The 25,249-nt window shown below is 33.6% G+C and overlaps 1 non-coding gene across 1 annotated transcript; it reads right to left on the bottom strand.

Annotated features, from left to right (window-relative positions):
- Nucleotides 1–6,860: 6,860 nt before the first annotated feature.
- On the bottom strand, nt 6,861–6,932 carry TRNAN-AUU (transfer RNA asparagine (anticodon AUU)). The gene has a single exon. It is a non-coding gene; the product is annotated as a tRNA-Asn (tRNA).
- Between the last annotated feature and the right edge of the window lie 18,317 nt (nt 6,933–25,249).

Here is a 25,249-nt window from a genome sequence, read left to right as displayed (position 1 = left end):
ATGCATGCAGTCTTCATTATTTTGTCTAAGATGCTGAGTTCTGTCGCTGATATCATGAAACGTAAAAAATCTGTAAATTGACTTCATAAATTGGATTGTTGAATCTGCTTCTGAAAAATCGATCTTACAGTTTAACTGAGACTGATTGTTCTTTACGAATTCTATTGTGGCGGTTACATCGGGAGAGAATATCTGAACAGCGGACAGGACATTCATCTTTTCCAAGTTGGTGGGTTCAACATGTTTTTTTGTTAAAGAGCGAACTGGCTTCACAGTCAGATCTCTCTGTAATCGATAAATTTCCTTTAGATATTTAGAACTAATTACACCATTGCCGTTTGTGAGTTCTCTATCCAAGAACTGAGACCTGATATTCTTAAGTACATGGCAATAATCAAAACTGAAGTAAAGTTTACGATTATGATCGTATGGATGAGGGACACACGTCTTGAGTTCTCCGCCTCCATATTGCTTAAACGTAGAAACATTAGTCCTGTGATTATCTGTCACTATCCTAAGTACATAGAAACCACAGTCTTCTACAGCATTGATCACTTGCTTAACTAAAAGGTGAAGGTCGGAACCCTGCAGACCTCTAACTAGGAAGTAAGCCGCGGGAATAGTGTACTTTGTAGACAAACCGTTTACCACAAAACAGAGTAGCTTGTTTGCTAACACAGGATATTTCCCTATGCTTGCGTCATACACCCCGTCAGCATTGACTGCTCCAATGAATTTATCAATTGTCCTGTCATAGATAAGGCGTTCCTTTATTGCCATTTCATCAACGATAACTGAGGAAATCTTCACTATTGGTTGCAGGTTCTCACACTCAGCTTTAAGCCTGTCCTTTACCAACTGTGAAATTCCCACATCACAGTCAATATGACCCATGTACCTGTCTAGAGTACTTCATGAAGGAGCTGAAATAAATCCTGAAGTTCTATCATGCTCATAACCTGCTATTCTCCACGCAACACAGTATCGAATAGATTGTTCTGACCACTCCGGTTTTTTCCTTTCGAAATTGTTAATTTGGTCCAATAGGTACACAGCTTTCTGATTCTTTTCGTTTGCAGCCTCTTTTATCATATTGATTTTCTTTATTTCTGGACACTCGTCGAACTTCTTCTGCGCACTTTCAAGTTCAGATTTTACGTCCGCCAATTGTTTTTGCAGTCTCTGTATTCTGGATCGAAGCCTGCTATTTATTATCTTCTGGTAAACATTATTTCTTGTCGGAAAATCAACTTGAATTCCGATGCCACTCTCTACGTGCCTTTCATTTCCACTATTTTCTATTGATGGACCCAGTTCATTGTTGATTATTTGTCGTTCTTCTCGATGTATCCTTTCTCGTATTTTCCTAGGAGTTTTCTTGCTTTTCTGAACATAGCTTGGATAATTAAGAAATATAGTTGGTACAACACCAGACTTTAAAATCTTTCTTTTACAATTTTCCCTATTGTCTTCTTCTTGGAAATGAAGGCTACAAACACGTGCATAATCGGATGGAATCCACTTACTTCCTTTGGCATCACCTTGTCTTCTTATAACAGCTAGCCATCTTTCTCGAAGTTCTTCGGCCGAAGGAATTTCATGAAATCTTATTCCTACCGAACTAGATTTTCCCTGTTTGGATTTACAAAAAGGCACACAACAATTAACCATTTTAAATTATTACTACGTTTGCGACTATGTAAATCTGTGCTCAAACACCGACATGTATAGATACACACTGCTATACACCACACCATTGTACTGATACGTGTGCGTTGGGTGGCGCCAATAGCGGAGAATTATGTCAATAAATGTGTACGGCGGGTTCCATCACAGTCTACTACACAGTCTAATAGATACAGTCACGCAACTCATACGTATAAAATATGCCAACATTTGACAGCTGGCGCGACAGTAGCCCTCTAGCGGCAGGCAAGTTAAAAGTGTGCACACGACATATGATAACACATCAGAAAACGGGTTTTGCGTAAGTTATTTTATATTTTTATGCTATACAATAAGTGTATATGGCTCTTACTAATTCTACTTTAGAATCCTGGAAGAATTTCACATGCAGTTAATCTACAATTAGTTTCAGAAGCTAGGAATAAACGTAATTCTTTCTGCTCCTTACAACTGAATCATGGCCCTGATCACGTATCATGGTTTGAAATAATATAATTGTTTGTACGTGGACGGTTAATTCAATTCATTCTTAAATATATTTATAAACCATTGGAACTCTATATTTCCTGTGAGAAGAGTCAAAATTGTAGGGCATATCTCGTAGGGTACATCGCGTGGTGAACTCCTCTCCCTATTTCCTGAGAAATTAACTATTTTCCATACCGCAAATTGGGGTAAACTCGGCCGCTGAGGTAAACTTAAAAATAAAAAAGAGGAAGATTTAAACTTAATTTGACAGACATTGATTTATGAAGTTCATTATTTTTCAATTTTTTTTATTATTTTGAGCCGCTAATAGTGCTGATATTATGGTTTAAATTTTTTGGAAAGTTTACCGCATGTTACATTACATTTCCAGTTTTCACACATAAGCTTAATTTTAACTTACCCTACCTATAAAATACGTAATTTACATGCACTTACTGTTATTATGACGTAGGTGAGAACAAATGAATACACAACTTTGTTGAAAAAATTGTAACTTCAATTAACTCAGAAAATGTAGGCCTAATTTTATTTTCAGAGCAGAAGTGGTGTAAGTCAAAAATGGGTAATGAGGGTTAAAGTAAACATTCTGTAAAATACAGCGCAAAGTAGCAGTTAATATTGAATTTATTTAAACTATTAGTAGTCAGTGAATAGCACGAAGGATATATTAATTGCTACTTTGCGCTGTATTTTACAGAATTTTTACTTTAACCCTCATTACCTGATTTTGACTTCTGCTCTGAACGGCTCAAATAATCACTGGGAATGTAAAATCAACACCAATAACAGTCATGCAAATTATTACAGAAAAGATTGCTTTTTATATTAAATTTAAAAAGGCTCTTTTATTTCTTGAGAACCTAATACGTCTGCCACATGAATCTACACCAACACATCAGAAATTTATCGACACAATCTGGATTTATTCAAGAAGTGAATATTTTGCAAAAGGTTTATAATACGCCATGAATTCTTGAAAAAATTAACACCATAATCCCTACTTGAATGCAATATAACATTCAACTTTTGAAAAATATAAAGAAAAAAAAACACGAATACAAAAATTATGGAATTACTTGCATTAAAAACTGTAGATACATTATCCAAAATCGGAATGGTTACACATTTACACATGATCTCTGCAAAACAATAATAGGCTATACTGTAACAGGTATTTACTTTGTTTTTATTTAAACTCTCCTTCCTGACATACAAATAGGTAACTGATAACTAATAAATGTTTTATAGAACACAATACGTAGGCTACCTACAGCGTGGATTATAGGTTATGACTGAGTTATGATTTTCTCTTGGTCTTTAGGGAATCTGAAGAACGACAAATTCGGAGATTTAAACTTGTTGTTACTGCAATTTTCGTCATTGCACACATTGCCTTTATTCCGACGCATGATTAAAACGTTATTATAACATCTCGCATCCCTTTGAAGCACGTGCTGGCTGTATCAACCCTATGACCAGTGCCTTGCCTGCCGCTTGAGCGCTAGTGTCGCGATTGTCGGCAAAAAAAGTGTTGAAGTTGCGCGACTGTATCTATTAGACTGTGGTCTACTATATACAGTCGCGAAGCTCAATATGTACTAAAAATGCAAACATGGGTAGTTGCCTACCACTAGGATCGCTACTATCGCCTCATCATCGGAGATCTCTTTCCTAGTAGACGACAAAATATTTTACACTTTCGTTGTGTTCTATTGGAAAAATTAACACCTTCCGTCCATTATTGAAATATTAAATGCATAAAGTTAATTTATTATTTTAATGAAGTATATTAAATTCCACCATAAACTCGAAGATACCTGCAAGAAATAGGTTAATATTATTTTTGTTTGTGCAAAACGAACTGAAATTTACTATAATCGCTTCACTCATTCAAGATTATAGCGATAAGTAACTATGAAACCAATAAATATTAATTTGCATTTCCCTTTACAACAATAATAATGAAAATATGAATTAATGGAGTAACTTACGTGTACCGGTACTTGTAGTGTAGGCTTACGTAGTTAAAGTGGGATGAGGTTAAGCAATAATAATCACACCAGAATTGGAAATAAAACGTGATCAATAAATTTTATTGTAACAGACTTTTTCTACGTCTCTAGTAAAGTAACAAATAAAAATAACAACAAAATTAACAACTATAATTAAAAACATATCCCTTGAAAAAAAAAATTGGCCTAAGCAATAATAATCCCACCAGAATTGAAAATAAAATGTGATCAATAAATTTCGTTAAAACAAACTTAATTTTTCTACGTCTCTAGTAAAATATTATTATTCCAATTATTGTATTTTAGCCATTAACATTTTCATTACAACCAATAACGAACATTTCACAAACATCAATGTGAAATACGCAACGAGCTAGCACTCGATGGAAATACGATACAGTCCAAAGTCGACCGTGGACAGTCTATTGTTTCTAGTTGCTAACCGCTTGGAGCGCTTTATCACGAGATTTGCAAAAAATCACCTCAAGCTTCGCGACTGTATATAATAGACTGTGGTTCCATGTTAAACTATAGCATAGAGCAGGCAGTTAACAACGAGACGCTAGGCGAAGGTATCCAGACGGCGGTGTGATGTGTATACACAATCGCTTCGCGCCTTGAAATCACTGCCTTCTTGATCGTATTACTATACGGCACGTTATACCGCGTTTTATGCTTCGGGTGTTGTGTTAGTTTTTCTTGTCTTGTTAAAAGTGTTAATTATAAGAGAAATGAATTCAATTAGTAGTTTACGCTCAGAACCATTTTCATCTAGGTCATTAGAGGTGAAATTAAAAAAAAATAAAAAGGCTTGGTAGACCAAAACCTGCTATTAAGCTTTCGCAAAAAATTTCTACGAAAGGTAGGACTTTCAACAGAATTTTTAATGCTAATATGTTCGAAAAACATGACTGGTTGTGCAGCTGTGATGTCAAGAATGCTCTATTTTGTGTTCCGTGTGTGTTACTTGGTGGCGAAGAAGTGTTAACTAAAACAGGAATGATTGATGTGCATCATTTAAATGAAAGGGTTATGAAACATGATTCATCGTCAACCCACGTAAAAATGTCCTTACTGTAGCCCTCATGGGAAATGTAAATATTGCTGCTCAGTTGGACGGTGCCTATAGAAGAAACATTGAATTTCACAAACAGAAAGTAGCCAATAATAGATACGTGCCAAATATCATAATAAATTATTGTATTAGATTTTGTGGCTCCTTTGAATTAGCACTAAGAGGTCACGATGAAACGGATTCGTCTTCTAATCCAGGCGTATTTCGTGGTCTCATAAATTTCAGTGCTGAGCTAGACAACTCTCTAAAGACCCACCTTGGGCTCTGTTCCATTATGGGATATCGTGAATTGTTTTGGTGATATCGTATTTTGGATAAGAGCGGTTGGGTTATATTGTAGAATGCGATATCGTCAATTTGTTTTTTAAATGCTTTTAGATAGTTTTATTTATTTATTGTTTTGGTTTACGTCGGCCATGTTGTGACGTCACTGCGTTGTGACGTCACTGCCGCCATATTGTGACGTCATAGTTTGTGCAACTTGACGAAAATTAAGCGATATCGTATACTACATGAATCCCGAATAAACTACTACGAATACTGCTACTACGAATACTACTACTACGAATACTGCTACTACGAATACTACTACTACGAATACTGCTACTACGAATACTACTACTACGAATACTGCTACTACAAATACTACTACTACTACTACTACTACGAATACTGCTACTACGAATACACTACTACGAATAATGCTACTACGAATACTGCTACTGCGAATAAAATACTACGAATAATGCTACTACGAATACTGCTACTACGAATACTGCTACTACAAATACTACTACTACGAATACTGCTACTACGAATACACTACTACGAATAATGCTATTACGAATACTGCTACTACGAATACTGCTAGTACGAATACTGCTACTACGAATAAACTACTACGAATAATGCTACTACGAATACTGCTACTACGAATAAACTACTACGAATAAAACTACTACGAATACTACTACTACGAATACTGCTACTACGAATACTGCTAGTACGAATACTGCTACTACGAACAAACTACTACGAATAATGCTACTACGAATACTGCTACTACGAATAAACTACTACGAATAAAACTACTACGAATACTACTACTACGAATACTGCTACTACGAATACTGCTAGTACGAATACTGCTACTACGAATAAACTACTACGAATAATGCTACTACGAATACTGCTACTACGAATAAACTACTACGAATAAAACTACTACGAATACTACTACTACGAATACTGCTACTACGAATACTGCTAGTACGAATACTGCTACTACGAATAAACTACTACGAATAATGCTACTACGAATACTGCTACTACGAATAAACTACTACGAATAAAACTACTACGAATACTACTACTACGAATACTGCTACTACGAATAAACTACTACGAATAAAACTACTACGAATACTACTACTACGAATACTGCTACTACGAATAAACTACTACGAATAAAACTACTACGAATACTACTACTACGAATACTGCTACTACGAATACTGCTACTACGAATAATGCTACTACGAATAATGCAAATTAAGCTCCCTGTAAAGTTAATTTGAATAATTTCGAGGGAAAAATTGTTCCGGGGCCGGGTATCGAACCCGGGACCTTTGGTTAAATGTACCAACGCTCTCCCACTGAGCTACCCGGGAATTCTACCCGACACCGATCCAATTTTTTCTCCCTCTACATCCACAGACCTCAAAGTGGGCTGACAACCGTCAAGCAACCAACATTTGAGTGCACACTAACTCTGTGTGACTTTAAATTGTGGTTTTCTGTTACGTACAGTGACGTGTATTATGCAAATTAAGCTTTCAGGAATAACTCCCTGTAAAGTTAATTTGAATAATTTCGAGGGAAAAATTGTTCCGGGGTCTGGTATCGAACCCGGGACCTTTGGTTAAACGTACCAACGCTGTCCCACTGAGCTACCCGGGAACTCTACCCGACACCGATCCAATTTTTCCCTCTATATCCACAGACCTCAAAGTGGGCTGACAACCGTCAAGCAACCAACATTTGAGTGCACACTAACTCTGTGTGACTTTAAATTGTGGTTTTCTGTTACGTACAGTGACGTGTATTATGCAAATTAAGCATTCAGGAATAACTCCCTGTAAAGTTAATTTGAATAATTTCGAGTGATAGGTTGTTCGAAAATAAAACGTATTTAGTGTCATGAACTAAGTTACAAACCTTAATTAAATCAATAAGCATATGACATAGATACTTTTAAAATATTATTTACAAATACAAAAACCAATCATTTTTACATTCACACATTTTAAATGCCTGCATAAAAATAATATAGCCGAAATCTTTTCTTCAGCATAAACTACTAAATTTTTAACCTAAACAAAACAGCAAATTAATTATGTCTATGAATCGCTCACTAAGTAGTAAACTTTTTAACATAATACTATTACAACCTTATGGTAATTAGGCTAATATTAAATTGTTATTGAAAATAAAATTTTTTAACGTCCAAAATGTCATTTTCATTTTCAGATTATTCTTTTTATTTTACTGTTTACTGCCATTTTGTTTATTTTTCATTGCCATGTTTTCGTCCTCAGTTTCCTTCACACATCTTCTGTGACTAGAAATTGTGGATTCAAAATCACGTTTTATGTCGGTTACATCGATACGCAGTTGTGCAAGAAATTATTTAGAGCTTACCTTCTAATTGTGAATATACAGAATTTAATGTCGCCTTTATTAATTTTCTACATTCCATGTATAATTTTAGAACAAATAAGGCATTGCCTGTTGCCCTCATGCTCGTGACTATAAAAAATCTCTTCCCACTCGGAAATAAATTTTCTTTATTTTGGACACCGGACCAGGAGAACACGCCTTCGACACAGACATTGCTAACAACAGTAAACTAAATGCCATCACTGTCTCGAGTAGCCTACTCACCCCCCACTATGCGGAGGGAGTGGAAAGAAGTACGTACTACATCAGCATTAGTGTAGTATAACCCTTTATCTTTTTTCCAGCGGTTGGAGTTAAAATCCACTTTTGAACGCCTCTATTCTAAATGAATTACTATTATAAGATCATAAGTGCCTTGTTCACGAATGTAGATGTGGAGTATCTTGTAATCTATTTTGATTGACTGTTTACTTAAAGACACATTATCAATTGAAAGGTCCACGGAAAGAACATTCTAAACTAATTTTTCGTAAATTTTACAGGACAGTATTACTTAACTCTAATACATTGATAAGACATCATTAGTTTATATCTCATTTACTTTAAAATTGCCATGTTATGATGCAGGTTTTTTGACATTTTTATTTACAAGAAAAAGCTATCAGATGGGTGCAAAAAAAAAAAAAAAAACAAAACGTGATTTAGTTTTGTCTTTCCGTGGATCCCTCAATTGCTATGGTTATGGAGCGTCTGAAGTGAAGGTGATAATGCTAACGAAATGAATTCTCGGTCCGGCGCCTGAAGTTACCGGTACCCTGCATTAAATTTTAATGGTTTGAGGGATTTGAACACGGGCCTTCTCGTTTCACGGTTAGACAATACTACCCATTACTGTACTGCGGTAGACTTCATATATTGTGAATTGTTAGTTATGAAATAATAAACAATATAATATTTAATTTAAAGTGTATAATTGTAATCATTATTATTGTTATTGTTATTAATATTTTGATCGCGGCGATCCTTTAAGAGAGGAGATTGGTAAAACGTGAGGAAAAATCAATTTTCGACTGTTATAATGGGTATAATAAATTATGTAAGTGTTGTAAAATAGAGAAAATCAATGTGTAAATAAAAAAATTGTGAAAATAACTTTGCAAAGAAGGAATAAGGGTAGGTGGATTTCTGAATCGAGAAACGCAAATAATTCATGAAAACAATATACAATATTTAAATACGAAAGAGGAAAAACAAAGGATAACAGTCTAATTAGGAGAGTGAATAGACGAGGATAGGTAGCAATGTATTTATAATAACGGTTTAGGAATTAAACGGGAAATAGATAATGTATGTATTAACACAAAACATTGAGGTATATGTAGATTATAAAAATTAGATAAGATGACGATGAAGAAAAGGAATAGAGTGCTGCTAATAATAATAATAATAATAATAATAATAATAATAATAATAATAATAATAATAATAATAATGATAAACCAATCAACAAGGATGGTATCTAGGTAGATTTTAAAGCGATAGTTGATCGAAAAGCATAAAATGTAAGGGTCCACAATAACTATGAATTGTAAAGTTTGGATGACGAATAAATATCATATCATATACGTATAATTGTACACAATATCCATATCGTGTATATTTTCCAATGCCACCAGGTTGTCATTTAATATTTCTGATCTCTCCTGTCAACGGCTTCTTTGTAACCCACTTCTGAGGTTGGGGCGCCTGGAAGGCGGAGTTACGCTGCCCCGAAGATATTGTGATAGGATGATTTTCGAGTGCCAGGATAGATCTTAAACCTAAGCCTAATTTGAAGACCGTGGACGAAAACAGGAATATTCCACTTTAAGGAAAAATTCCTGTATTCTAACCGGGAATCGAATCCGGGACCTTGTGAAATGTAGTCAGAAGCTCTGACTACTAGCCCATTAGGCTGACCTCAAATCATATATTATCCGGATAATAAATAACTTTTTAACTGAATTTCAGTTCACTTATGCGAGTATAATCTAAATTCAAATTATGGCTGTTCTGTTGCATTAAATCCATTTCAAAGATGTTGTACATTTCATTTTGACCTGTAACTTGTATTTTGTGGGAGTACTAGACGCATTTTGAAAAAAAAAATTAAGAAATGTATTGAATAATTAAAAAAGTATTTAACTGATACTAATGTGGAAATTAATAGTAATTACTAACAAAACCTATGTGTAAAGAAAAAATTGAAATTTATAACTAAAAAAAAATTACAAAATGGAAGATTCATCCTCAGAGTATCGCGGTCTCCCGGTTGAGAACTGCTGTTCTACTCTAAACATTACGCGAGGGACCCCACTAAAGTAAAGTGAGGAAAAGGCGGTCTCATCAACAAAAGAGTGCAGAAACACTGCACTACCGTGCCTAACACGCTATATTCTCCCCTTCAACATTCTCTTATGAAAAATGGAGTGAGACAAATAAGTAACAGGCTTGGAGCTCACATAGATCAACAGACCAAATTCCCTTCCAGGGACGCGCAATGGCGTACCATTTAATTACTTCTCCTTAAATTTTCTGTAATTATTTACCATATCATAATATACTTAACGGGCGATTGTAAATTCCACTGACAAAATTAGTAGCCTAAATTGCACTACAAATAAAATTGTATTTATCATGAAAAGTGTACTCAACTGATTCGCCGAGGAGATGAACAACGAAATCACATTCAATCGATCAAAAAGAAACGAAAGACTCAAATAGACGTTTCAGGGTAAGTACCATAAAACTCTGCCAAGTTTCATGGTTTTCCACGAAAGATACACAATTTAAATACTTAAATTAATGGTTATGGGAAAAAAACTGGAAATTCCAGCCCTACTTAATAGTAAAATTTGCATGTTCACGATGATCATGCAAATACTCATTTCGATGTATCATATTTTTAAACTACGCATAATTTTATCATGTTCTCTGGTTTTAATCAGAATGACGGTATATATTCTGCTTACCTCAAAGAGTACAGAGCCAGATCTCAACATGAATGGAAAAGTGTTGTCTGCATTTTTGCTAAACAGTTCACAAATGTAGTTTTTAAAACTATTTAAATCGGTGTCTTCAGAGTCTATTTTGAACACCTGGCATAAAGACAGCATGGAACTGAAAGAGCGATAAAGAAATTAAACTGTAATATCCGTGAGTATTCAAGTGAGTATCCCATTCATATCTCTCTGTGAGTGAGTTTTTAACAGCATATGATGGCGATCTCAAGTCGGATATCATTAAAAAATATAAAAAAATAATTTAACTAACATTAACATTAAAGGAACATCTTCCTTTGTGGAATGAAAAGAATAACTGGAAACTGTAGTTTGTCCTTTAAAGAAGACGAGGAGTTGTGAGAATTATTTCGCGGCTACCCATTAAGAGGTGACATGGTTGAAACTCCAGAAAAACTTCATTCTCGATTGTTTCAGAATAAAAATGTATTAAATTTCATATAGACCTACGTATATATTGGCCAATTTTATCAAAATAATGCATATCAATATTTATGGCTTAACTGTATTTTATAATTACAATCAGGTTCTCGAGATGGAAAAATCGACATTTTAAAGTTATTTTTGCATACTTTAACATTTTACATGTTTTGGTGCACGAAGGTCTTGCCAATACATCTATCTATCTATCTATCTATCTATCTATCTATCTATCTATCTATCTATCTATCTATCTATCTATCTATCTATCTATCTATCTATCTATCTATCTATCTATCTATCTATCTATCTATCTATCTATCTATCTATCTATCTATCTATCTATCTATCTATCTATCTATCTATCTATCTATCTATCTATCTATCTATCTATCTATCTATCTATCTATCTATCTATCTATCTATCTATCTATCTATCTATCTATCTATCTATCTATCTATCTATCTATCTATCTATCTATCTATCTATCTATCTATCTATCTATCTATCTATCTATCTATCTATCTATCTATCTATCTATCTATCTATCTATCTATCTATCTATCTATCTATCTATCTATCTATCTATCTATCTATCTATCTATCTATCTATCTATCTATCTATCTATCTATCTATCTATCTATCTATCTATCTATCTATCTATCTATCTATCTATCTATCTATCTATCTATCTATCTATCTATCTATCTATCTATCTATCTATCTATCTATCTATCTATCTATCTATCTATCTATCTATCTATCTATCTATCTATCTATCTATCTATCTATCTATCTATCTATCTATCTATCTATCTATCTATCTATCTATCTATCTATCTATCTATCTATCTATCTATCTATCTATCTATCTATCTATCTATCTATCTATCTATCTATCTATCTATCTATCTATCTATCTATCTATCTATCTATCTATCTATCTATCTATCTATCTATCTATCTATCTATCTATCTATCTATCTATCTATCTATCTATCTATCTATCTATCTATCTATCTATCTATCTATCTATCTATCTATCTATCTATCTATCTATCTATCTATCTATCTATCTATCTATCTATCTATCTATCTATCTATCTATCTATCTATCTATCTATCTATCTATCTATCTATCTATCTATCTATCTATCTATCTATCTATATGTCTGTCTGTCTGTCTGTCTGTCTGTCTGTCTGTCTGTCTGTCTGTCTGCCTGCCTGCCTGCCTGCCTGCCTGCCTGCCTGCCTGCCTGCCTGCCTGCCTGCCTGCCCTGCCTGCCCTGCCTGCCCTGCCTGCCCTGCCTGCCTGCCTGCCCTGCCTGCCCTGCCTGCCTGCCCTGCCTGCCCTGCCTGCCCTGCCTGCCCTGCCTGCCTGCCACATATTTTAATTGAGCTTAATTTTACCATGTTTTCTGATTTATTTTTAAGAATGACAAAATATCTTTTGCTTACCTCAGATCTTACAGACACACAACTCAACAGAAAAGGGTACGGTACATCTTGATTGCACATTTTTTTAATGAAACACAAATTTATACTTTTTAAAAACTCTTGAAATTCATGTCTTCAGAGTCTATCTTTTACAGTAGATACAAAGCCAGCGTAACACTGAAACAACGATAAAGAAATTAAACTTGTAACATCCGTGTGTTATCTATCAAGTGAGTATTCCATTCATATCCCAATCTCAGTGAGTTTTTAACAGCATATGATGGCGATCTCTCTTCGGGCATCATTATAAATATAAAAAGAAATAATTATTAATTAACATTATCATACAAAGAACATCTTCCTTTCTGGAATGGAAAGAATAACTGGAAGAAGAGTCCATTCATGGTGACAAAAATAGTTTTTCCTTCAAAGAAGACGAGGAGCTGTGAGAATTATTTCGCGGCTACCCATTAAGAGGTGACATGGTTGAAACTCTAGAAAAACTTCATTCTCGATTGTTTCAGAATAATAATCAATGAAATTTCATATATACCTACGTATATATTGGCCAATTTTATGAAAATAATGCATATCAATATTTATGGCTTAGCTATATTTTATAATTACAATCAGGGTCTCGAGATGGAAAAATCGACATTTAAAGTTATTTTTGCACACTTTAACATTTCACATGTTTTGGTGCACGAAGGTCTTACCAATACATATATCTATCTATCATATCTTTTAATTGAGCTTAATTTTACCATGTTCTCTGATTTATTTTTAAGAATGACAAAATATCTTTTGCTTACCTCAGATCTTACAGACACAGAACTCAACAAAAAAGGGTACGGTACATCTTTATTGCACATTTTTTAAATAAAGCCCAAATTTTTACTTTTTAAAACTCTTGAAATTCATGTCTTCAGAGTCTATCTTTAACAGTAGATACAACGCCAGTTTAACACTGAAACAACGATAAAGAAATTAAACTTGTAACATTCGTGTGTTATCTATCAAGTGAGTATTCCATTCATATCCCAATCTCAGTGAGTTTTTAACAGCATATGATGGCGATCTCGCTTCGGATATCATTATAAATATAAAAATAAATAATTATTAATTAATATTATCATACAGAGAACATCTTCCTTTCTGGAATGGAAAGAATAACTGGAAGAAAATTCTATTCATAGTGACAAAAATAGTTTGTCCTTCAAAAAGAAGAGGAGCTGTGAGAATTATTTCTAGGGTACCCATTAACAAATGATACGGTTGAAAATCTAGAAAAACTTCATTTTCGATTGTTTCAGAAAAAAGAATCAATTAAATTTCATATAGATCTGTGTATATATTGGGCCAATTTTATCAAAATAATAGATATCAAAATTCATGGCTTTTCTATATTTTGCAATTACAAACAGGTTCTCGTGATGGAATATCGACATTTTAGAGTGATTTTTGCATTTTGCATGTTTTGGTGCACGAAGTTATGCCAATACATACATCTATGTATCACATTTTTAAATTAAGCTTAAATTTTTATCATGTTTTCTGATTTTTCTCAGGATGATGAAATATTTTTTGCTTACCTGAATGATACAAGCATAGAACTCAACAGGAATGCATATATCTCGCTTGCATATTTTGTTCAAGAATTTCAAAATTTTAGTTTCTAAAAATCTTCCAATTCACATCTTCGCAGTCTATCTTTTACAATAGATACAAAGCCAGCTTAAAACTGAAACAACGATAAAAATTTAAACTGGTAACATGCGTGAGCTATCTATCAAGTGAGTATTCCAATCATATCCCACTCTCTGTGAGTTTTTAACAGCATATGATGGCGATCTCTAGTCAGATATTATAAATGTAAATCCTAACTTTCAACTTTTTTTAGAGCAGACTTTGACAATCTTGTAGTATATCTAAAAATCTGGTGACGTTTTTCACAGAACGTGAAAAATTTTGGTTATGTACTTTGAAATCATTATATCTGTATTCGAAACTAAAACTTACATTTTATATACTATCATTTTATTACGATATTTAATTCAATAATTCATCCGAATATTACATGGACATAAAATATCATGAGCCTGAATTATTTTTCTAGACATTTTAGGAGTCAACAATCATGAGCCATGTGCTTAAAGTGGTCCATGGAATTAAGAAAACTCGGTAATGTGAAGGAGAAAGGGTTTATTACTAATCATTAACAACGAACACTGTTACAAAAACCGTGATAACGAGGTGTTACATAGATAAAAATTGGAGCCATGAGACAGGAACTGTACAAAAACCGATATTATGTTTACTTGGAATCGACTGGGTCTGCATCCGAGCCTCCGGCGTGAATACTAAGTTCATTCGACCAACAACCCACCAACTGTGTTCATACCTTGTCTTCACTTACTTAAATTGACTCACTAGATTACTACGTCTCTTCACTACGGTAAGAGTAATGAGATGCGTGCCATCGGCAAATAAAATGCTCATAAACAATATAATTCTCAAATATACTTTACTGATTTGCTTAGCAGCCGCATAAAAATTACTCAAAATTATAATCCCACGCTATTAGTCCCATTACTACTTATTGGTGCCTGCCTTCTCGTATTAATCAACAGCTTACACGCTCCTCATCCAAACGGCCAATGCATTAATTCCCGGCGTTGGCAATGGAAGAACATTTATTAATCTGTAACGTGATTGGGAGTTTGTCCCTTATTGTGTGATGTTCTGTGTTGTCTTAGAGGTGATTCTGTGCCGGGCTCAACATAGGACCAGGAAGGTCGATAATATGTAACTTACCTAAATAATGTTTTGTCTAAGAGGACACAAAATGTAGACGCCGAGAAGATAAAAGAGAGAAAAAAAAAAGGCGGGTAGAGAGAAAATCACTAACTATTGATTCCTTTAAGCTTACTGTGTGAACATTATTTTACAAATAATAATAATGATAATAATATTAATAATAATAGTAGTAATAATAATAATAATAACAAAACGTTACATGAAAGTATCCCAAAAGGACAAAGCTCGTGTTCAGCAACAGTTCCGTTTTGATAAAATAACGCGCGAATTACACAACATTTTATTCATAGTCACAAAAATACCTCTGATTTTCCCAAACTGAAATTTAAAATTCTAATAAGAGAATATTACAAAAAGTTTACATAATTTGCATGTATAAAAATCTCTGTTCTTTATAAACTAAAATTCTAAATTATAATACCAGGATCAAACTCTTCAGAGGAACAGATAGACAAAAATCACAAAATACATACTTTGTAGACTAACATTTAAACACCAGAATATGATACTTGAAGTAAGCTACATGAAGATGAGAAATAGTTAATAACAATGATACTAGTAGTGATTGAGACAATTTATATCATAATTTCAGGGTGAAGAAAAGATGATGTTAAGAATGGTAATGGATTAATATTATTAGTGTAATAAGCAGCAAATCATATTGACATACTAACAAATATAACATTGAGTTAAATGACACAACTTACATAGGGAAAAATTAAACCTGCTTTACAATAGGCAACATGATACATGATATAAACTATGAAACTTTTAATTTTACATTTGAAAATTTCATTACTACAAGTATCCAATTAAGGCTGAAGTTTTAGTTCCGAATTATATAGATGTGGACAAGAATTTATACTGTGTAGTAAGCCATTACATGTGAAGACGTTACGTTCGATTAAAATAAGAATTTAATTTCTTCTTTTATATAATCATATAGTGAGCTACAAATTTCATCACATTTTCATTCCAGAATTTTATTAAGGAGTATTTTAAATGCTAAAATTTTTAAAATCTGAATGGATCAAGTTTCTTGGAAAAAAAATTGGGTGAATCACAAAATTCATCAGGAACACGCAAAACTTATTCCGGAGTTCTACAGGGACATCATTTTATTTTTACTTCAATTTTTATTGTACCTGAGTTTTGGAATGTACTTCACTCTCACCCCTTCTACTAGTAAACTTCCAACCGTTCACGACACAGAGCCGAGGGCGCGTAAGCAGTACTGAGTCAGTGAGTATAGTACGTTCCAGAAATATGTTCGCGTTTTCCAGTGACGAAAGAGCTTTCAATATTGAATCATATTTTCGTACAGGTACTGTCGTCCGTTTGCCTACGTCGTATCTCGGTTTCCCCCACCTATTTCTGTTCGCCCCTCTGTTAAGTCTAGTAGCTGGGCTATCTTAGCTCTTTTCTGAAAACATTAATTTGTTAGGAATTGGACGTCTACGTAATATTATACGTGTTTAAAATAACTTAAATAAAAGGGCCTCGTTAAGTAATTAACTGTCACGTGATTCCCCCCCCCCCTTCTACGACCCTGCGACAAAACCACTTGAACGGACAGTAGATAGCATTTCTGAGTAATTTTATCTTTTCGGATCGGGCAGAAGTGAAGATTGATTTTACAGTACGTAAGGTACTCTTTTATAGAGTAGATACAGAATTATTTCAACATGAGTTACTAGTATGAAGAACGAAACTTGTAATTGGAATTAGATGCAATAATCTATAGTGCGATAATATGCACAAAAGAACTGAAGCCTGTATCGAAATGAACGGCCACCATTTTCAAAAATGTATTTAAATATCCATATTATGATTATTTTTCAATTTAACTTCATTCTCTATATTGTACGCTAATGTGCTGTAACAGTACAATATACACTGCATAATTAATACGTCCGAATGGATAGCTCAATGCGTGTGTAAAAACACTAAGTGTTAATACAGTACTGTATTTTGATTAAACAAAAACCTAATGAAAATTATCAAACTCAAAATTGCGATATTTCCTAGTTTACATAAATGGATGAACTACTTTTCTTCCCTCCTATACCTAGTAAAGTGATTTGTATTTTACGCCAGTATCATCGAACTCCAGTCTTGGAAGGGGTAGCAAACGGTGTTTCCTGTTTCAATCGTTAATAGAAAGGTATAGCCAGGTTAATATTAAAAATGTTAGTAAAAATAAAATGATGTCCCTGTACGTGCGAATAAAAACGACAAGAAAGTGCTTATATTCCGATGTGTTAAGAATTTTTCACATTCAGAGAGGCAGATCACTAAGAATCAGACATTAACCCGCCTTCGCCTACGCATCCTCATCAAATGTAGCCGAACGATTATCCCACGAAGCAATGAATATCATCTACATCACGATTCACACATTTGCGGGTAGGTGGAACAAATCAGAAGGAGAAGTCTAAAAACAAATTTGCCGATGCAGATGTTGCTCATGGACAGAACGAACTATCAGATATATGAACAATGCAATATAAAATAGTGATAAAAATAATTCTCTCACATTTATTCACAGTACATACCAACAGTGTAGGCCTACAGCTTTAAGGGAAATACAACTCTCAAAGTTAAGTTTCTTGAGAACGTATTGGTAATTTGCTGAGTTGTGTTTGCTAGCGGTGGATGGTATAGATCTAAGCTTATTTTATATTAATTTTTATTTCAGTTTACTTAATTACCAGTCTACTTATGTTATTAGTACTTAAATTGTAATATAACGATAAATATACTCACTTCCATACGAAAGAGATGCACTTAATATTGAATAATTAAAATTGCTCCATTACATTTTGAAAATTGTTTCCATAGTAACATTAGAACAATGCATTTAGGTTACAATGATAGGCAGTGTTAATGCTGAGTTTGGTGTGTATTCCGCAACACTTAAAACGCAATATTAACGTAACTTGAAAAAATATAGTTGCATTGTGAGTAGAAACTATCACTGACAATCTTCGTATCAATTGTCATGCCGCAAGAAATGCAAAGCATTCCTGTAGCTTACATTTGCTGCTAAAAAGAGGAACACGTACATAGTACGCATGCGCGACTCAACGCCTAAGTATAGAAATTCGCTCTCCAGCTAGCATCTGGTAAGTGTCTACGTAATGCAAAATATAACCTAATTTATTATTCAAATTTCAGAAAGTAGTAATATTAAATTGTAAGTATAATAATAATAATAGATATTCAACATATTGCGGTGTGGTGACAAAACAAACCTACTTAAATAGCGAATAATAAACGAATTATGAAAAAATTTACTAAGAATCAATCAAAATAAAGAAATAACCATAAAGATATTCATTCATTCATTCATTCATTCATTCATTCATTCATTCATTCATTCATTCATTCATTCATTCATTCATTCATTCATTCATTCATCCATCCATCCATCCATCCATCCATCCATCCATCCATCCATCCATCCATCCATCCATCCGCAGTGTTCTGTCCAAGTGTAGGTTTTCACTGCAAACCCAGCATTCTCCAACATTTCCGATCGTCTCTCTTACTCAAAATCTCCGCATTTGGACCATTTGTGTTTCTAAAGTAGATTAATTTCATTCTGCATGTTCTACAATAAATTCCACAAAAATTTCAACACCTTTGACGAGATTACAAAACCAGTCGACTAGCAGGCGCACAAATCTATGATTTTACAATATTCAGTACATAATTATTTTAGTGATCGCGATAATAATAATAATAATAATAATAATAATAATAATAATAATAATAATAATAATAATATCAAAACAACCTGTTACCTCTCTTCTTGACTAAACTCTAAAATGACACGTTCCTGAAAGTGACATGAAAGAAAAATCTCGCAGTACTTGTATAATGTACTAAAACATTTATATCTAGAATATTTAACTGGAGTAAGTGAGTTTCATTTTCACTTTTCTTTTTATGCATTAAGCAGCAAATATCATGACGCAATTATTATTTTGGGGATATTTAAATTGACGAATCAAAATTTTTTCGCTTGTTAGAAAACTTACAGGGATAAATTTTATGTCTTAAATGTGATTAAATATTTTTGTAATAAGCTATACAGAAAATTATTTCTATTAATAGGTTACGTTTCAGGAAAAATTAAATTCGATATATATTTCTCCATTTACTAAGAGTAAAATATTTCTGCTTCAGCTAAATCCAAATTAAAGAGTGTAGGTTTCTGCCAATTCACTATTATTCCTGACATACTGCAATAATAGTCCTATATCGATATACATTACTACTCCAAATAGCTCACTTTCATGTGTTAAGACTAAAGACGACATTACAAAAGTCTACCTCAAACTTTCGACAATAGAATGTGTTGTTGTGCCTACTTATTGGGTTCAATTCCAAAAGTTTGTTTTTTTTTATGCGAATTAAGAACTGTTCGGTGTACTGACTCAATGTCATTTTACTTTATATTTAAACATTTAATAAAATAATGTCCTGCAAGTCCGTGTATTAAATTTAAGGTATGGTAGCAGAGGCCAAAATAAACATCTTTGTCAGATAGGTGAGGATCGGTGTCATCCTGTATGTCCACCCTGTGCATAGAGGAGGTGCTCAATTTAAGCACTATTGAACTCTAAGCAGAGCGACAAACCATTCTCTGTCAGCCTCTCTCAAAGATCCAAAGGAGATCACATATCTGGTCCTCAGATCCACAATCTTCTTCTTAGGTCCCCCTCATTGCAGGAATGGCGTACAGTAACATACCCATTGTAACCACATAAGTAGTCTAGGTTGGTGAGGTAAGGAGATCTTGGTGGCCAAGCAACAGATTCGCCACTGTCAATCCATTTGTCTGGAAAAATATTTTCCAGCAGCACACGAACATTATGTGTTTAATGTATTAGGTGAAAATGATGCTGCAACCACATGCGTTACCATACCATCAAGGGAATCACCTCCACCAAAAGGGGAAGGGTTTCCTGGAGGAGTTTCAGGTCGGTTTCGCCGTTTGAATGGCTGAAAGTTAGACAGGATAAGCCAGCATATCAGCTGAACAAACAGCATTACCTAAGTGGGGTATTGGAGTAACGTCAACTCTAAGATGTCGGACAAATAATGTTTATTTTAGAATCTTCTACCACATCTTAAATTTAATACATGGACTTATGGAACACCCGATATTTATGATTGATTCCTCTTCACTACAGCGCACAGTGTGTAATTTAGCGAGTCTAGCCGGCCAAAAATCATTTCTCGAAAACTAATCACTCAGTTTTCATAAAATTTGGTATGTAACTTCAATTATTGAAGTAGATAAGTTTTCAATAATGAAAATGAAAATAACAACTATTTTTACTGAAAATAAAATTAGTAATATTGTAAAAAAAATCGATTTGAGTGAAAAAATAAATTAATGTTCATAATGTGGAATGCGCTTAAAATTGAAAGCGTAAGACGAAGGAATATTGCTACATATCTTATTCGTTCAGACGTCAGATGCATCCCCATCAGAATCTGTATCCTCGCTGCTAGTCTCTCCTTCGGCAGCACGAGTAATAGAGGCTCGGAGAGAACAGCAGCACTACTATTAAAATCGACCGCGATTTTCTCTTTTTAATTTCTTTAAGCTGATGATGTAAGGGTCCAAAGAAATAAGTAGCCTCAGTAAAAGATCGGTATTTGTGTCTTTCTTGATGTTTTTCTTGCGAAGACTTCTCTGAAAAGTCTAATATAGTATATGTTCCTCGTTTCCTGGGCTTCCTCAGATAGTTTGCCAATAGGTGCAATAGTGTCATGTGACCTTTTGTCCATGAGCCAAGAGTTTGTGAAGGGTTGTAGGCATATAATACTATTTGTGCAAGCATAAATATAATTCCCTTGTCTCCCTTGCATACATGTCAAGTGCCCATTCACCAGTATTGCAAAACCTCAAGAAAAATGTTTCTGATATGTGTGTAAATCACTTATTAAATTTCCATCTATTCCCGTAATATATGCGAAAGTGGAAACCTCCCTGAAAAATCTTCTTGCGGTATTTGCATCATTTTTATTGCGACTGCTTTGTTTTATCACGCCAACAAGTAGTCCCCTTTCCTGCCTGAACCTATCCTATCTTCAATGTTTCGCAATAAATAAAACGATGGATGTAAATTAACTGTTACAAGATTTTGCATTTCCCTAAATTCTTTATATTGATTAGAGGTAAACTGTAAATCAGTAATCAAAGCGAGATCCTTATTAGGTGACAATTGTTGGTCGTTCCTGCAAAATCAATTTTCACGTTTTTTTTTCTCGATTTTGTCGCACGTTGAAGTGATGCAAGTAAAAGCTCTCCTACAATATTGGCCGCATCTCTTTTCCTAGAAGTTCTGAAACTCATATGGGCAGCAGAAAGCTTTTCTTCTGGTGATCTTTCTTTAAAAAGTGGACTAAATTTTTTCCGTTTTGATCTTTCGCTCAGTTCTCCGAAAAGTTTACGTGGACGTCCCCGAATGCTTGTACGGGCAGACTCAAATTGGAATTGGTTTATAGTAGATTTCAAAGTATTATATATTTTATTCTCAGACTTTGCATCTTGGTTCAAACATAGCACATTATATTTTAAGAAAATTTTCTAATTCATGCTGTATTTTTCCCACCGTAATCGAATTTTCGAGCATAAAAGTTTAATTAATTTTTTATTGACTGTAAAATGTCTTCAAAGTAATCTTTGAGACCAAAATGTTCAAATATATTTGAGAATTTCACTTTTTTCTCGCTATTGTTCCATACCTGGAAAACAGCTCTCCGGATTACGGAGCGCATGGTGTCTGAAAATAATTAATACTTTTTCTGTCTGCATCTGGTTGCAGAAAAAAATCACGAATTCTTGCTCAGAAAAGCATAATGAATATCTCTACAAAAATTTAGCGGGGTGTTAGAGGGCTACACCTTTTAAAATTCAACTCAAAATAATGTAATGAGATAGAACTTCGACTCTCTGCACATGCTTATTCAGACACTTATTCTAGACAATAAGATAATAATTTTTAGCAAAAGAATAGTTTATTTGTAAGTATATACCTTCTTATAATATATCCACACTGTATATTAAAGAAAAATATTATATTAACTTCCTCACTTTGCATCATCCAAATACAAACTGCGCGCCTGCCTCTGCAGCGTAAATGATCTTATCGCAGACATGCAACTTTCGCTCTGTTGTGAGGGTCCCCTAACAGATGTAAGCATCTATCTACACTTGGATATTATACTTTGGAGATTTATAAACACGTCTATACAAGAATTTAGAATTAACGATGGGGTGTGAAAATTGATTTTTGGCCGGCTAGCTGCTTGAAATTACACACTGTGCAGCGTAGGGAAAAATTATGGTCTATTGATTTCCATAAACTGAATTATCAGATTTTGAATATTAATTACATATGAAGTTCACACTGTGTTGCTAGGTAACATAACGTATTTTGGTCAATTAAGCCATCCGAAACGCTGGACGAACTTGAAGATTCTCCATTTCATAGTGCTGTTGATGGAGATCATAAAATGTGAGGCCAGAAAATATTCCAGCACAAATCCTAAAGTTCTAGAGAACAGATCAGTGACAAAATACATTCTATTCTAATGTGATTTATGACTTGTAGCTGCGACTATGAAGTTTAGCTACAGCCAGTCAAGTGCTTCATAAAATGATCTGTTAAAATGTCTACAGTTAAAGAATAAACTGGGTGAATTTTCCTATTTTCTAAATTTTTAAGCTAGAGACTTAATTTTTTGTATACAGGTACCTCAATGATGATCATAATCACTGTTATGGTTTTCCTTTGATATCCCTGTAGTTCTGCTGTCGATAGTCTATATTCAGTTTGTGTTTTCTTGGCATTAAAATATCTCTCTTTTTGTGACGTCTGTAATTATTATTATATCCAGTGATTCCTTCAGCATATTATTCCCATTTGTTTTGTTTATGTTGTTATTTTTCTTACAAACTTCAAATGTTCGCTTCTTTTCTCCTTATCTAAAAGTCTACATACAATAATATTTCTCTGACAACCCTTTTATTTATTGTTATTTCTTTTTGTTAGTATATAATTCTCCGGCATAAAAGAAAAAAAGTTGCTTGACTTCGCTGAAATACAGTTTTGTTTATTTTCTGTATTTCTGAGAATACTTTTAAGTTCTTCCATATGAATAATAAGATAGGTTAAACGTGTTTTATTTTCTACAATTTTCCTTGCAGGAAAGGTTTATTCAAAGTTTTCCACATTCTATGATATTATTTATATTTTATTCCTGATATCTTTCACTTAAAGTCTTACTATTAGTATTTTAATTTTAGCATGGTTGTCTGACACGTTTAGAATTCCTTAACAAAAGTTGATGACATTAATAGTTGAATGAATATACAAAGTTTAAGGGGTATAAGTGACGTTCTTTTCACAGTCTTCGGGGACGGTCTACAGGACCAAAAAATGTTCATACTGCAAGCGTTATACTGCTTATATCGTTAGTAAAATTACGAAAACAATTAATTACATCAGTAGGTAGATCTAGCAGAGAGTTAATATTAGTTTAAATAACTATTTGTGTCCTCTATTACGTATCGTGAAATTAAATAATAATTCATGCTTAAATTTGTTAATATTCTGGAGTGACAGACGTGGCAACACCTTCAGCAAGATTCATGCAGCTGACGTACAGCTCAGCCGAGTTCAATCTCTCTGTCCACAGGTCTCCAGCCGAGCGGATGACATTTCAATACAGGTATTCGATAAATAACTTGCAATGTCGTTCACTTTAGGAATATTATGACATGTTATTAATTTGTAGAGAAAGTCGTCATAATTCAATTGTGGCAAGAAGGATGTACCGTCAACTTTTTCCGCAAAGAAGGTTACTTAATCGGCGAACTTTCCTAGCAGTTTCTCAACGATTACTAGAAACTAGGAGTCTCCTATCCGTTTCGAAAATCACACAAACAGACATTTCTTAAAAAATGATACTGCTTTAGGGAAACGGGAGAGATTAAAAATTTTCATTAGAAAAAATTATTCATATGATTTTATGCAGTAAACTATTATTGTTTCTTTTTTAGACGTACAATAAAAATGCAGCAATATTGTTAAGGGATTAGGTACAGCTTCCAGCAGTAACATTTTTGGAAAAATGCAACATTTTTTCCCTCCCTTATTGTATATTGTACAATAATGAAAATTGGTATGTATAAAACATTGTCCTTCTGCTATATGAAAAAATGGTATTACGACTTAAAAAATAATTTATATATATACATATATATTTTTTTCAAAATTATAGATGTGCAGTTCACTGCGCAGTGATGAAGCGTTTCCATCATAACAAATAAACTCGTTAACTTTTCGTGTTCTTTCTCTTTTATTGCTGAAACTCATGTTTACAATATCATGCTCTTTCAACTACATTCCTTATTAAATATATATATATATTTTTTTGTGTTAGAAGAAAATACTGATATTTGACCATTGTGTAAAATGAATTTATTTTTTAACAGACAATCTGTCAAAGATAGAGATTTGATCTTGCATCACATTTTAGATACGACGT

The sequence above is a fragment of the Periplaneta americana genome, chromosome 14 (assembly GCF_040183065.1).
Source record: "Periplaneta americana isolate PAMFEO1 chromosome 14, P.americana_PAMFEO1_priV1, whole genome shotgun sequence".
NCBI lineage: Eukaryota > Metazoa > Arthropoda > Insecta > Blattodea > Blattidae > Periplaneta > Periplaneta americana.
The sequence above is the reverse complement of the archived record's forward strand: the minus strand, read 5'-3'. Positions and strand labels throughout refer to the sequence as shown.